Here is a 16,191-nt window from a genome sequence, read left to right as displayed (position 1 = left end):
GGAGAACATAAATTTCAAACAAAGTGGAGACATTACTTATAGTAAATTGGTAGAACATAAATTTCAATAAAAGTGGAGACATTACTTCTCTTCTTCTCTTTTCTATATATTATATTAAGGAGGAGTTTCATAAAGTTGAGATGTGGCAAGAATTGGAGGTTAAGGAAGGTTTAAGGAAGTTTGAGTAAAATTTGAATATGAAGTCTCAAAAGACGTGCGTTGCTTTTGCTCAGCGAAAACATGACTTTTAAACAAAGTGGAGACATTAGGACCCCATCCTAACCAAAGGACGGTGCGTAGAAAAGGTGGCTAGTTTGCATCCTTCCTTCTGACTTTTTGAAATCCTGTGTACGTTAAACTTTGACATAAGTGGCGTGGCCCCTGTCTCACACACACACACACACACACACACACACACACACATACGCGAGGGATTTGATTTCGCCAGAACTGCACAAAGTGGAGCGTGACGTATATGCGCAGAATAGTTGAGAGAGAGAGAGAGAGAAAATCAAATCTGAGAACCGATTAAAAAGCACTCAACAAAGATGAAATGGCAAGGTTGTGTGTAGATATAGCACCATGTGAAGTAGAGATGGCATGCATGTGTAGAATTTTGTGGAGGTGATCAATGGGTAGCTACTCGAAAAAGAAGCGAGCAAAGTAGAAATGAAATGATCCCTTAGGAAACCATAAACTCCATCATGAAACTAGAGATGATTAGCTATTAAATAAATATGGTTTTGAGAAGCTTTCCATACTTAGTTAGCATTGTGCTAGGTTGGGGATCGATCTACATGATGATGTGATTCTATCCCACATAGCTTCCAGGTGAGCTAGGATGTGTGGAGGGTAGCTACGTATATAAGCTCTCGGTTGATGAGTAAGGCCATGGATGGTGTGGGTTGAGCACAAAGCGAACTACTCTTTCGCCTTTTACTAAAGAATACCGTGTGCTCGGCCCAACACAAGCACCGTATCCCAATTTTTGCAGCGGGCCCTCTCCTTCACGGGGGGGGCTCCCCAAGCGAGCTACAAAACGAACAGCAGGGCGAGGTGTGTGTCTGGGGACTAGCGATGAAGGCCTTGTTGTACAGTCCAAATTTGTTCCGCTCAGATACAAACCACCATCAGCCCCCGAGAGCCATGGCCACGATGAGTGGGGAGCTAGCTCTCTATCATCACCAGAAGTGGGAGGAGTAGGTTGCACTGGCATCTCTGCCAGAGAAGGACGGTGGCAGCAGGCATTTTAGGCAAAACGGCCTGCTGTGAGCCTTTCCTCCTCTGCTATTGCTGGCTGGTTCTATAGCTCTGCACTCAATGTGGTTGGGGCTGGAGCTTTTTCATCGCTCTTGACGACGCCCCCTTTGAGTCAAGTGCACACGACGGGCTGTTCACCTCAACAGGGCGGCTCCTTCTGTGGTGGCCAGCGCATTTGCCTCTCCTCACACACTGGTACATTCCCTTCCTCCTGAACGAATGCACTTCCTTTTTCTCTACTACTCGGCAGCAGCAGATAGCACCACTTGACAACACTCCTCCTGCGGAGTAGTTGTTACTTTACTGTATGTTGCGGATGGATGGATGATGGACGTGAGGAATCTGACATAAGGAGAAAGATGTATGTAGAGAGTGGACAGGGTATAACATGTAGAGAGAGGACAGGGATTGGGTCCCAACTACCCACCCCTTGGCAAAAGAAGAGCTTCCGAAGAAATGCTCGGCTTGCTTGTAGGAGCCAAGGTAGAACAACTAAGCTCATCTCTTATTTGCAGGGCGGCTACTTAGCTGTGCTCTAGTGTCTTTGCTTGTTGTAGGAATTGAAGAACTGATCAATTCAAGTGGTCTGTATCTATGTGCAGGACAACACGCTACTGAGCGTATGCGGGGGACAACGCACTTACGGCACCAACTATCCTAACGTGATGGCAGCTGCTGCTGGCGACTTATTCCTGCTCACGACATGCTTCGTGTGTATCCAAAAGATATCTAATTGTGCAGCACTAATCCACAGAATGGGCCATGTGGCATCCCAGTTCAATGGGTGCATGTGACATCCCTACCTACTTAACTGATCGACGGGTTCGGCAGTGCATGCGCATAGACCGTCGACAATGCCGCGTCCGAAACTTCTGGTCTTGTCTTGGAGTGGAGGATCTTCTGCTGCACGATCAAAATTTGCTACCTTTCTCCTGAGGAACTCAGATCCGTCTGCTTAAACGATAATTCCACTGGCTTTGGTATCCATCGATAGACTATGGATTTGGTCCGATTTGGTAGATGACATAGCTATCTACGAGAGTCTGAAGAGTGGACATCCCCATGTTTCTTTTGTCGGTGATCTTCTTCGTATGTGTTCTCCATGATCTTTTTATCTTGCCTTTCAGAATGTGTCTTCGTGGTCCTAGAATTTTTGACTCTGTATCGGTTGCCCAACTCTTAGCCTGATAAATTCCAGTGGGTTGTATCTATGTGCGGGACAACACACTACTAACGGTGTACGTGACAACGCAGTTACGCCACTAACAATCCTAAACGTGATGGCAAACAGGCGACTTATTCCTGGAATGGGGCTCGCAGCATGCTTCGTGCGTATCCAAAAGGTATCTAACTGTGCACTACTCATCAGCATAATGGGCCATGTGGCATCCTTAGTGCAGTGGGTGCATATGACACCCCTACCTACCTAACTGATTGTCAGGGTTGGCAGTACATGCCAGTCTGAAACTTCTCGTCTTGTCTTGGGGAGGAGGATAGTCTACTGCACGATAAAAATTGCTGCCTTCCTGAGGAACTGAGATTTGTCTACTTTTGAATACTTAGACAATAATTCCACTGGCTTTGGTATCCATCGATAGTAGATGATGGATTTGGTCTGATTTGCTAGATGACATAGCTATCTAGGAGGTCTGAAGAGTGGATATCCCCCTGTCACTTTTGTTGGTGGTATGTTTTCTTAGAGCTCTTTTTATCTTGCCTTTCAAAATGTGTCTTCTTGGTATGTTTCCTCCGTGCTTTTTTCATCTTGCCTTTCAAGATGTTTTGAGAAAACTCATTGACATTAATAGCCACAAAGTAAATGAGAACTAGTAGTTAAAACCACTCTGTCAAGACTTCTCGCATCACTTGCATGTTAGAAATGGCAGGAGCTAGATTCTTGGTTCTCCCCAAAGTTCCCTGACCCAACAAGGGCAACTCGCTTGACCCTTGAAACTCCCGCTTCTAATGCAACTGGAATCTTAACAATAGAAAAAGTAGGAGCTCTTTCTCGCATACCCTTGCAAGCACCTCTTGTTTGCACCTTCCCTCTCCATCCACTCCTCCTTTGCGCACCTCCTCTCCCCCGCCTTTGTGTGTGCATAACTCCCCCTCTCCTGCTCCTTCTGTGTGAGGCCCACCGTTCTTTAGATTCAGATGATGATGCAGTGCAAATGGCCAAGGACCATGATGATGAGATTGGGAGTTCTTCCAAAGCAGTTGATGATGATTTGGTTGCTGATCTTGACATTTGATATGTTGTACTCCATCTTGTAGTTTGTTGTCATTTGACATTTGGGATTTGCTCATGCATATTGCATCTATCTTTGTAGCTCTTGCATATTGCATCTCTCTTTGTATTGTTTGAAGTTTCAGAAGTTGATTGTGGAATTTGGATCTATTTCTATTTTTCTTAAGTACTCAAGTCTCGTGATTAATGGCTATGTATAATGAATGGTGTTTGTCATGTTTTAAATGAAAGATCAATACCTTTATGTGTGTGTGTGTGTGTTGATGTGGCATTCTCGTTCCCGTTCCCTAATGCCTATATGCTGTTCTCGATCGGACGGCATGGGCCATTCCCATTCCCGTTGCATCGTGACTATGGAGTGGAGTTCTCATGCCTCTCGGCCGGCTAGTGCTTCCTTTGCCACAACATGGGGCACCTCGGGAGGGCTTGCCTTTGCTTGCATACTCAGCTGCTAACCCAACGCTGGTGAGACTTCTCTAGACAGCTTGTTGGACCAGGGCACCAGGTTAGAAGATCATCCTCACATGTATCCCCTTGTGAGCGGGTTGGCAGTGCATGCGAACAAACCATTCAACAATGTCAGGTTTGAAACTTCTCATCTTGTCTTGGAGAGGAGGATCTTCTTATGCATGATCAAAATTTGCTGCCTTGGTGAGGAACTAAGATTTGTTTGCTTTTAAATACTTAGGAAATAATTAAGTACTTTGTACATCCGGTCCATAATGTGAAACACTAAGTTGAGTGGGTAGGTGTGCACTAGTTGGTGTAGTCAAGCTGTAGAATCTCTGGTGAAGATATGTCGATGTCAGCTACCAAACCCGACCAGTGATGTAAATGTCGAACGGTCACGTAGGGGCCTCGTCAGTGTCAGCTTAACATAACCAGCCATGAAAACCTTAGATCTGGCCACCCAAAGGTTGACATCTCAACATAACCATCTCATATTGAGCTTGACATCTCAACATAACCAGCCATGAAAACCTTAGATTTGGCCACCCAAAGGTTCCATTCTTAGAGCTATACATGTCACGTAGGTTTAAATACTTTTTCTGTCTATTTTGTCGCGAAGAACCTTGTTGAATTGGACTGAACAACTCTGTTTTTAGCCCAGAAACATGCCGGACAGGTCACCCCAAGTGTAGAGAAGAATTGAGTTCGGGGTCACTTACCACTTGCAAAACACATAAGACCACTGCCTCAGTCCCAGACAGGTGTGCACACACAGGCCTGTAGTGCCTGTAGATTTTCACAGAGAAAATAGAATTGCCCAAAAAACAAAACTTGTAATGCTTTCCACAGGGTTTCCAAGTGTCCCCCCCAGAGCCCATGGACCATCACATGTAGAAATACCAAGCATTGTCTAGGCAACCAAGACAAGTCATTTATGCATGCCAAATCACACAAATGGTTTATTCACAATATTCTGGATTCCATCTCCCAACTTATTCACCTTGTATAGAACCTCTCTCGGGCACCGCCCATACAGGTACAAGGAATGCTCACCAGGGTGTCCACCCTTCCATGAGACTACATGACCAGGCTAGGAACTCTCACGAGGGTATCTACCCTCCTTCAATGAAGCCCTTCCACATGTACTACTCAGCCATGCGAGGACCTCACACTAGGATATTAATCCTTCCATGGAGCCCTTCCACATGTACTACTTAGCCATGCAAGGACCTCACACTAGGATATTAATCCTTCCATGGAGCCCTTCCACATGTGTACTACTACTGAGCCATGCGAGGACCTCACACTAGGATATTAATCCTTCCATGGAGCCCTTCCACATGTAGCAAACCATGCCAGGACCTCACACTAGGATCTCAATCCTTCCATGGAGTCCTTCCACATGTACTAAACCATTCTTGGAACACACACCAAGGTCTATACCTATCCTTTGATGGTGTTCCTCCATGTGTATAGTCAGGAATATGACATTCTCCTCAGCTTCTAATCAGTTGTCCGCAACTGTGGTGAAATAAAGATGTAGAAGATCTGGATAATCCTTGAAGTAGTCTTCCTCTACCCACTTCGCATCCAAAGTAGGGTAGTTCTTAAACTTCACAAGAAACCTGCAGATAAGCCTGTCACCAACAGCTCTCCGTTCCTTATGGAACACAATCTGTTCTGGTTGAAGTACTTCTTCAAGCTCATCAATTTTAGGTTGATGCTCAATAATTGGCTCAAGCAGCTTAGCGCCCCATATTTCTTGAGGAGGCTAACATGAAAAGAATTATGCATGCGCCAATGCTCAAGAAAAGCAAGCCTAAAAGCCACCTCATTAATCCATTCCAACACTTGGAATGGCCCATAGTACCTAGGAGACAACTTTGGGCACTTGCCTTCCTTGTGCTGGGTTTCTTCCGAAGGTGTCTTCTTCTCAAACTTGAGAAGAAGACACCTTCTCAAACTTGAGAAGGTGTCTTCTTCTCAAACTTGAGAAGTACCCAATCACCCACATCTTTCTTATATTTTTCCTCAGTTCTTTGTATCGTTGTCCATACTTGTGAGAAAGCTGTATCCAGATCTCTAACATACTCATTGACAGCAAAGATTTCATCCTTCATGCGAAGGATAGGTGGAAGAACCACCCTACCATAACCAATCTCAAAAGGTGCTTTCCCACCGGCGGAGGTGTGCACCGTATTGTTATAAGAAAACTCCACAAGATGCAAAGTACTTCTCCAAATTTGATTTTCGCTCAGCCACATAGAATTTGAGCAAATCAAGTACTGTTGAATTTCCAATTTCACTCTACCCAATTTGATTTCCGCTCAACCACATAGAATTTGAGCAAATCAAGTACTGTTGAATTTCCAATTTCACTCTACCCATCCGTCTAAGGATGATAAGCTGATGAAAAATTCAGCTTTGTGCCCATATTATCAAATAAAGCCCACAAAAAAAAACTTGTGGCTCTCAGATCCCGATCACCCACAATAGTATTGGGCATACCATGATGCTTGAAAATATGGACCAAGAATATTCTCACCATGTGCTCAGGTTTAATATTCTTTCGCACAGGAATGAAATGAGCCTGCTTGCTAAACTTGCCAATGATGGTTAATATGACATTATTCCCTCGCTGCGTTTTAGGCAAATCCATGACAAAATCCATGGCTATGGACTCCCATGGCTAATCTAGAATACGCAACGGTTGGATCAAACTTTACTTTCTGGCAAACCATACATTCGTGCACATAAACATCTATGTCTTTGCACATGTTTGGCCAAAAAAAGTACCTATGTAAATCTTGCGTAGTGGCAAGAATTCCCCTATGTCTTGCATACGGCAGTGCATAATACTCATCCATCACCTTAATTTGTAAATCCTTATGCATACATAAGCGATTTTGTATCATCAAATATCCATCTCGTATGCAATAGTTTGGGGCTGAAATGCCTTGCTGCTGTAAATCATCCCATATAAGCTGAAAATCATCATCAACATCATACAAATTCTGCATGTCAGAAAGATCCTGATGATAGGCAACAGTGATAGTATGCACTTGAGGTTATCTAGAATTAGCATTTGCTACTACATTCTTTTTACCATGTGTATGCAAACTTTGAAAATGAAACATAGAGAGGAAAATTTCCCATCTTATATGCTTCGCTCTGCTAATAACTTAGTTTGTGTCAATAAGTATTACAAACTCTAGTGATCCGTTTTGACAATAAATTCAGCGCTAAGAAGATAATGCTTCCACACAATAAGGGCATGGATCACTGCCAATAACTCTTTCTCATAAACTTGCAAATGTGGCTCTGCATGTTGAAGATGCCTACTTTCAAAAGCTATGGCGTGACCTTCCTAATTTAGAACAGCTCCAATGCTGTCTCCACATGCATCACACTCAACCAAAAAAGGGGTCATGTAAATTTGGGATGATTAATACTGGCCCTGATACGATAAAGGCTTTTAGCTTATGGAAAGCTTCCTTTTCTTCATCATTCCAATTAAAGACACCTTTCTTCTTAGTGTGAGGTCATGCAAAGGTGAGGCGATCTCAGAAAAGTGTCTAATAAACCTCTTGTAATATGCACATAACCTAAGAAAACTTATGATTTGATGAGCGGACTTCAACTCTGGCCAATCTTGGATAGCTTGTATCTTGCTTGGATCCATGCGTACCCCATCCTTGGATATAATATTACCAAAATAATCAATCTTAGATAAGAATAATTCACTCTTCTTGCCATTTATGTAAAGCTTATACTGCCTAAGCATAAGATCTACATAAATGTTCTCTAATAATGCTCTTCCTCATTCTTTGAGAATACAATGATGTCATCAAAGAATGTGCCAATAGACTTTTCGTGTTTTTTGAATATGCGGTCCATCATTCGATTAAAAGTGACAGGAGCATTGGTAAGGCCAAAAGGGACTACCAAAAACTCATAAAGCCCAAAAGCTGTTCGAAAAGCCATCTTATGGACATTCTAAGGTGCCACTTTGATCTGAAGATAGGCCAGTTTGAAGATGAATGTGGCTAAAACAGGCAGCTCCTCCCAATTTATCCAAACTATCATCTATGCGTGGAATAGGAAATCTGTTCTTAATCGTGATCTTATTCAGGGCATGATAATCCACACACATGCGATACGAACCGTCCTTCTTTTGTACCATTAAAACTAGAGCGAACAATAGGGAGAAGAGCTAGGGTGTACTAGTTTAACCTTTCCTGCATCAAATGATCCACATTGACATTAGTTTTAGCATGTTTAACTTCATTTGTGGGAAAACCCAAGTAAGAATAAGTACACTTTTTCATCACTTTGCGAATTTGTACATGACTGACAATAGGTATGGAGCTTCTTGGAGCACCGACATCTATGCCCACTTCCCTACCTCTATGCAAAAAGGTAATTTTCTTGGATTTATAGTCCTCCTTCGGCTCCATACGAGCATGCATTGGCATTCCCCAACAATATATCACATCCCATGAGTGGAGGAACCAAAAAGCTCTCATGATCTAGATATCCCTGGACATGAATGTGAAGTTTCCCAATGATAGGAGAGCTACATTAACCCTTACGAGCAAAAGTGACATCAGCATGCATTTGCATACCATATTTAATACATACAACCAAATAGCTGCGGCCATCTCTTCAGAGATAAAATTATATGTAGATGCATCATAAAAAAAGAAAGAGAGTAGGTTGATCCTTCAATTTCCCCCAAGCCTTGCATAGTTCTGCTCTTAGCAGGTTGTCCAGTATTACCCTGCACATCGGGAAGCACATTCACATTTTGCTTCTTTGCCTTGTCCATTGCATTCTTGGGATTCTGTAGACACTTAGGATACAAGTGTTCCTTACTGCCCCATCCAAAACATTTTCCATATTGTATGTAATCAAGTCTTTGCTATTTGGATAGCCCATGATCAAAGAATTTACTCCTCGGAGTCTTAAACAAGCCTTCCTTTTTGTCTGAGGGACCTTTCTAGTCACTTTTATGCGGTTGTCCCTCCTTTTTTTGGCCATAACTAGCCCTCTTTTTGCCTTTGTATGGATTTGAAAATGACATGTTTTTGGGCAAAACATGCAAATAAGACAAGACAATTCTTTGGGATTCTAGTATCCCAGCTATGGCCTCAAAAAACTTGCCATCTGTGGTGCTCCTTTTCTTAGACTACAAGACCCTCTATACATCGGGATCTTCTTATATGGCCTGTAGTGTTGTAGTCTCATCATGATAAAGTCGTAACCTGGCGTCTCAGAGTTTCCAACTCATGCAATACATTGGCAAGTGGTGCGTGAGTAGGGATGTCGTAGCACCTGCATGATGAAGTTGATGATCTTATACAATCCTTCCATGGAGCCCTTCCACATGTAGCAAACCATGCCACGAACTCACCCCAAGATCTCAATACTTCCATGGAGCTTTCCACATGTACTTAACCATGGATGTTAATCTAGGCCCTACACATCAGGAACCTCCTGGCACCAAGAGAGAACATTCAGTTCATCTGTTGGTTTATAATGGGACTACGGCTCCTCATCTTCTATGTCCAACCCCAAATGATCTAGACCATGCTTCCAGGGTCGTCCTCTCACAAAGCAATAGGCGGAGGATAGGGTCTAAACCATCCTTAACGACTTAGTTGACTTCTTGCCAAGCAAAAAGCTTGTCTAATATCGGGTGAAAGAGCACACCGATTACAAGCTGCCACTAAACTTGCTGCATACAAGGATAATCCTTTGGTACATACATGGCAAAAGCCACCCCACTTAGTGTCTAATCATTTGATTGTTTTGATATGGAAAAAAGCTCTTTCTACCCCTCAAAAGTTGGGAAAAAGCTAGAAAAAGCAACATTCAAGCATGCTTCTTTTTGTACCCACCACAAATTTAGGGAAAAAGCAACGGGCATACCACGCATGCATATATGCTTTTTCTGTATCCCCAAAATTTTTACAAAAAAAAAAACAAAAGCATTACGCCAAAATGCTTTTTTTTTAAAACCCATTCCGGGTAGATTCTTCAACGATGATTCGGCGAGGTTCCTAGTACCTCCGAAAACATGGCCATGGAATCCATGTGATCAGGCGAGGTTCAACTTTGTAATTGCACTTGTAAAGTGCGTAACAATAAGCAACAATGGTGTGAGAGAGTGTTAAAGGCAAGCATTGTGTGAGGAGATGATGTGTAAACAAAAGGAGTCCAAAAAGCATGGTATACTATGTGGCCAAGATCCTTTTTTTCCTTTGGAACACAGAATACACAACGTGCTCCACATGGCAATTTGTTAGAATTTGTGCATCTCACTATGTGTGGCGACTAGCCCTTTTATTTGGTACACACATGTATTTATCTCAGTTGTGTTGGTCGTGGAGTAATTTGGTGTAGTCGGTTAGCTCCACAAGGAGTCAACCAACTTCACTCCTTCCCTATATAAACGTCACTTCCCTTCTCACTTATTAACTCAATTCAGTTATTTATAGGTACATGTTTTACACCATCTGTTGGCTGGTATTGCCATTGTAAAAGCCTCTTGCTACATAAAATGATGTTCATTGTCTGATGCCTCTCTCTCTCTCTCCCCTTTTCTCTCACTCTCTCCTATTTTTTGCTTCCGCATTGTGCAACTTTATCATGGTATCAGTCACTTAAGTGACCGGCACTTGAAGGCGACGACAATGAGTTTCCTTTCTGCAAGAAGTTCAATTTTTTTTGGAGTAGAAGAAGGCTTACTTTTTTGCTACATATGTAGCAGAGTGTTGGGTTTTGTGCAAATTTACAAGTGGCTATGTTTTCCTCACCACTTACTGGCTGTGATTTCTTCTCGCTATTGTGTTTTTATCTTGAAGGGTGTGTTTTCACATTGGTGGCTGCATTTTCATCCAGGGTGTTGTGCTTCAGCTTTGGTGGGTGCATTTTTAGGGTGACAACAGCTCTTTCTCTCCTATACTATCTTCTCCATTCATCCATTATTGTGGGCTGCATTTTCAGCCCTGGGCAGTAGTGGAGGTATTTCTTCCGGTGTGCTTCAGCCTTGCCTTCACTTGAGAGGGGGTTGTCAGCTCTGTGCTTTCATGGTGCTGGCATTTGGAGCAAATCTCTAGATAGTAGTTGGTGGGTCTCTTCTTCGCATGTGAAGTGCCATAGACTTGTCGCATCTTCAGCCTACCTCTTCTTCAATGGATCTACCTCCTTTGTGGGTGTTTCCCAGTAAGTTTTGGTATTTTCTACTATCCAGCCCCTTTCTCTCTTAGTTTTGAGAGAGGGGGATCCATATTTCTCATACCTCATTCTATTGTGGAGAAGTGTTGGAGATTTATTGTGGAGTGTTTAAATCATCAGTGGCACAAAGGCTTGCTTGCAGATGTGTGCTATTGCCGTGGATATAGGTTCCCTCTTGGAGGAGGCATCTATCCTTGTTTCTCAAGTGTGCAGGCAAGGTTCCCTCCTAGTGGACAAGATCAGGCACTTGCTGCAGTGCAACATACGAGATGATGTCACTTCTACTCTTTTGGAAAGTAGCAAGACCAAAGGTACAACCCAGTCTAGGTTAAAGATTGCAAGACCAAAGGTATAGCCCACACCAGGACCAAGTTTTGAAAAATGGGCAATGATCATATACAGGAGGGTGACTTTGATACTTCTAGTTTCTCTAAGGCTTCACAAGCCAAGAAGGACTTGGATAGTCAGCTTCTATATTTATACAAATAGTTCTCCCCCATGTGCCTTGAGCCAAAGGAGGCTTGTGGGTGCAAAAGGGAGCTATTAGTAGCTCCATTCCTGGTGCACGGGAACCATGAGTTAGAGTTCCAAGCATGTAAAATATCTGGTGAGATAAGTTCATTTTTTGGAGCTATGGACTGGATGTGTTCAAAACTTTATTGCTTGGTGTAGCAAAGATTATGGACTGGATGAGTTCCAAGTTCATTATTGGAGGTTTTCTAGAATGTGATGTGTTCATCGTCCATTGTTAGGGGATAATGGGCGTAGTGTGTTCGGCAACTCATCACTCTGGAGTTCACTGCACACTAGTGTGGGAATTTAGAGCATGCAGATTTCTTTGCTGTTCAGGGTGGCATTTTGTTTTGAAGAGATAGGTTGGCAGGTGCATCTTTTGTGGTGTATTCAAAATTTGGCCGGTACTGGGGTGTCCATGGTTGCATCTTCTTCATCAGGTTTCTTCTTCTTTTGACTTTTGCACACTATGAGCTATAGAGGGGGTGTTAGAATTTGTGCATCTCACTATGTGTGGGGATGGGCCCTTTTATTTTGGCACACATGTATTTATCTCATTTGTGTTGTTCATGCGGTTATTTGCTGCTAGTCGGCCAGCTCCACAAGGTAGTTGGCCATCTTCACTCCTTCCCTATATAAAGGCTAGTTCCCTTCTTACTTAATTAACTCAGTTCAGTCATTCATAGGCACATGTTCTACACCATTTGCTAGCTGGTTGTAAAAGCCTCTTGCTACATAACATTATGTTCATTATCTGATCTCTCTCTCTCTCTCTCTCTCTCTCTCTCTCTCTCTCTCTCTCTCTCTCTCTCTCTCTCTCTCTCTCTCTCTCTCTCTCCCCTTTTCTCTACCTCTATCCTATGTTTTGCTTTCGCATTGTGCAACTTTATCACAATCACCCAAAATGCAACATTTCTTCAAAAAGAGCACCAAACAAGTAAATACGTTCTCCTACACATGCCCAAAGCGGCTTGTTATGACCAAAAAAGCACCATGTGTGTTGTTTCCCTCATCCATGCTCATTTTTTCTATTTAAAGAGAGGTTTGGCTCCTTTTGTCGTGTGCCCAAATATTGCCACATTTGCCCTAAAGCATGGTTCTCCCACATCCAGAGGTATGGCTCCTCACTCGGGTGCCCAAACCTATACATGGGCATTAAGTTTAGGGTGGCCAACCACTATAGCACACAACAAAGGCCCTCTTCCTCTTCCTGAATACTCTGCACAGAGGTAAAATAGACCCCTTTTATGCCCACATTCACCGTCTATGCCCTTCTCTATGCTTAGCTTCTTCTCCTCTTTCTAGCAACTAGCAGGGCCCTCTACATAGAGCTTAAATCATTCATATCTTTGTGCATACCATAGCCATAGGCATGCATAAGTTTGGCGATTAGCTTCTCAGCATAACCCAAATAGTCCATCCAAAAAAGAAACCTCTTAGCATAAACATGAGATAAAAAGGCACATGGTGATCGGTACTAGACAAAGTTTCCTCTAGAAACTCAAAAAAGTGCAAAAAAGCACCATGCTTTTCTCTTTCATGTTTCTCATGGATATGGAGTAGTTTGCACCACTCTCCCATATCCAACCATACTGAACTTCTTCCTCAAGTACGGTTACTCCCACCTTCTGTCTGGGTGTCCCATACCACCTAGACCTTGGAAAGCAAAAAAGCAACGCGGTGACTTAAGGGCCGAAAGATCTAGACGATGGATTTTCTCAAAACACTCCATTTTCAAGAGTTCGTCATGCTTTAAGCAAGAAGGTCCGGCTTTGATACCAATGTAAGAACCACATACTTGGAAACTCTAATAAGCTTAAAAGTAACCCGCATTGAATCGACATCAATGCCTGCAATAAATTTTGGCTAACAACTCACTACCTAGACATAGGCTCCATTTTGGGCCACCCTCGAATTGTCGTGAGTCAGCCACGCTCCGATAGCCCGGCTGTCCTATGCCACCAGTGCATCAACCAGCCCATAGCTTTGCTAGCCTTCAGGTCTTGCTCGTCTAGGAAAATCTCCTCCACCACTGCGAGGGATCATCCTCTCATCATAAGTGAGCCCGAAGTCACTTATATAGTAATAACCCTGTTATAATTGGCCCTCTGCTCTATAATTAAGCTTTTATCCATAAATATCCCTTGGCTTACTTTTAACTCACTCTAAGCCAATTCAGACATCATCCTTGCCAGAGCCCTTAGCCCTATGATGGGGGCAAGTCCTATAGGGGCAAGTCCTATTGGCCCCAGTGTCCGACTTAGCCCTACCCTAACCGTTGGTCAACTTATTCCTTAACCTTGGGTTATTCTAACCCTAGTTAATACTGGTCCAAATTCCAGTTTGGGACATAGCAAATTCCCTCCCATTGCATCTATGTCGCCTCCCCGAAATCGGTTCCTCGTGTCATTTCTCTATTTTGCCTCTCAAGAGATCCTATTTTGTAGAGTTGAGTACTTTGGCATCCTTGGGTAGTGCTTCCTTTGTCGTCAGATGGTGCGGCATCTTGCTAGAGCGTGCCCAAGCCATCAGTCTAACGGAGCCACCAATAACCCCTCCCTCCAGACGCACCATAGCTCCTCACCAAGGTAGAGAGGGGGGGAAAGCCATCCTTAGAATCCAATATACCAAGCCTTGGTCCTCGAGGATTCAGGACAAGTGAGTGGTAGGCCGCTGGCCTGGGCCAGAAGACGACAGGCCTCTAGGGCAGAACGACATCGTTAGCCACGCTCCGACAACCACGCCTTGGTGTCCTATTCCCACTAGTTTGTCAACCGGCCCGTAGCTTCTCTGGCCTTGAGTTCCTGCGCTCGTCTAGGCAAAGCTCCTCCACCATTGTGAGGGATCATCCTCTCATCACATAAGTGAGCCCAAACTCACTTAATTAAGCTTTTATGCATAAATATCCCTTGGCTTACTTTTAACTCACTCTAAGCCAATTCAGACATCATCCTTGCCAGCCCTTAGCTCTATGGGGGCGAGTCCTATTGGCCCCAGTGTGTCTGACTTAGCCCTAACCCTAACTATTGGTCAACTTATTCCTTAACCTTGGGTTATTCTAACCTTGGTTAATATTGATCCAGTTTGCTTCCCTAGACTCCGTCGGGAATATCTTCTGCTCCTCTCTAGGCTAGGAGCATTGGTGGGCTCGGTACTAGAGACTGGCCCCACAGCAGCTTCAGTGGTGGGCTAGAGCAGCTGGGCTACCATCGGTCAGAGTTTTGGTGTCTGACATCTCCTCCCTTCCTAAGGTCATTCAGCTACCTAGGATAGGGGGGATGGATTGATCAGAGAGTGGAGTTCTCGGGGCTCCCAAACCAGTGCTTCATTTGCAGGTAGGTCGGTCATCTGGCCAAGGCCTGTTCTCGCAGGAGACCCCGACCCTCACCACAGCAGCAGGCCCCTGATGGCCCGCCCACAGATGCGGCTCGGTAGCCTAAGGGTTTAGATTTGCAAAATTTTTTGGATTATGGTCCAATTAAGGTTCCTATGGGGCCAATAGGATTAATCCAAGTGTTGGGATGAGATAAATCCAACGAATAAAAGAAAATACCCAAAAATGAGAAAATGCTCACATAAGATGAAGAGTTGACTGAGTACAAGGTTTATTAGTTAAAAACTATGAGATATTACTAAAAAAATGAGATATTTTGGAATAATGATGCAATTTTTAAACCTTGGTAAGGAGAGGGGGACTCTTGAGGTAGGCACCTATAATTCACACATGTGGATGAGTTCTTAATTCAAAAAAATTGTGATATTTTTATCTCTCCTCTCTCCTGGATCAAACCAAATAAAAAAGGGAGCCAAACTGGTCTAAATCTTATCCAAATTGAGTCAAACTGAACCTGGAAAATTCTGGAACCTAGTTGGACTTGGTTAGTGGTCTCCCTCACCTATAAATAGATCCTTAGTCTTTTGTAAAAAAATATGTGAACTATACCATGCTATTATTACATTAAAATAATGATATTTTCTATTATCCCTTAAAATGGAGAGCTTGGAGCTTCTCTCTCTCTGCAACAATCCTTGGAGCTTTCTTCTCAACATACTAAACCAATTGATTGGTTGGGGGCTTCCTTCTAAGATAAAGAAGCAAGCCAAATCTAGAGGAAAGAAGTAATTTCTTGGTTTTCATTAATATTCTCAAAAGATTTCACTTCTCAACCCTTCTCAAGCTTGAGAAGTTTCAAATTAATTGTTTTCAATGCAAATCAAGCTTTTTATAAGAATTCTAATGATAAATCACAAAAAAGTTAATCTTTATGCTTAGGATGCTTTTTATGTATATCTCTCTCTCCCCAAAAGAATAGTCATTCCTATGACTAATTCTTTATCAAATGGATGCTTCTTATTGATAAATTCTCAATCCAAAAATCAAACTCTAAGAAAATGGTTTTTTGATGCTTTTATGCTAATAAAATTATGGTAAACTTATGATTTAATTCCATAAATTGGATTTAAGTCTAACGATAGTTATT

The 16,191-nt window shown here is 42.9% G+C and overlaps 1 non-coding gene across 1 annotated transcript; it reads left to right on the top strand.

The window, feature by feature from the left end:
- Window positions 1–895: 895 nt before the first annotated feature.
- On the top strand, window positions 896–1,021 carry LOC147639378 (U5 spliceosomal RNA). Its single transcript, XR_015265300.1, has one exon. It is a non-coding gene; the product is annotated as a U5 spliceosomal RNA (small nuclear RNA).
- The last annotated feature ends 15,170 nt before the right edge of the window (window positions 1,022–16,191 follow it).

Source organism: Cibotium barometz, chromosome 4, assembly GCF_041138505.1.
Source record: "Cibotium barometz isolate CiBa-2024 chromosome 4, ASM4113850v1, whole genome shotgun sequence".
NCBI classification, from domain to species: domain Eukaryota; kingdom Viridiplantae; phylum Streptophyta; class Polypodiopsida; order Cyatheales; family Cibotiaceae; genus Cibotium; species Cibotium barometz.
The sequence above is the reverse complement of the archived record's forward strand: the minus strand, read 5'-3'. Positions and strand labels throughout refer to the sequence as shown.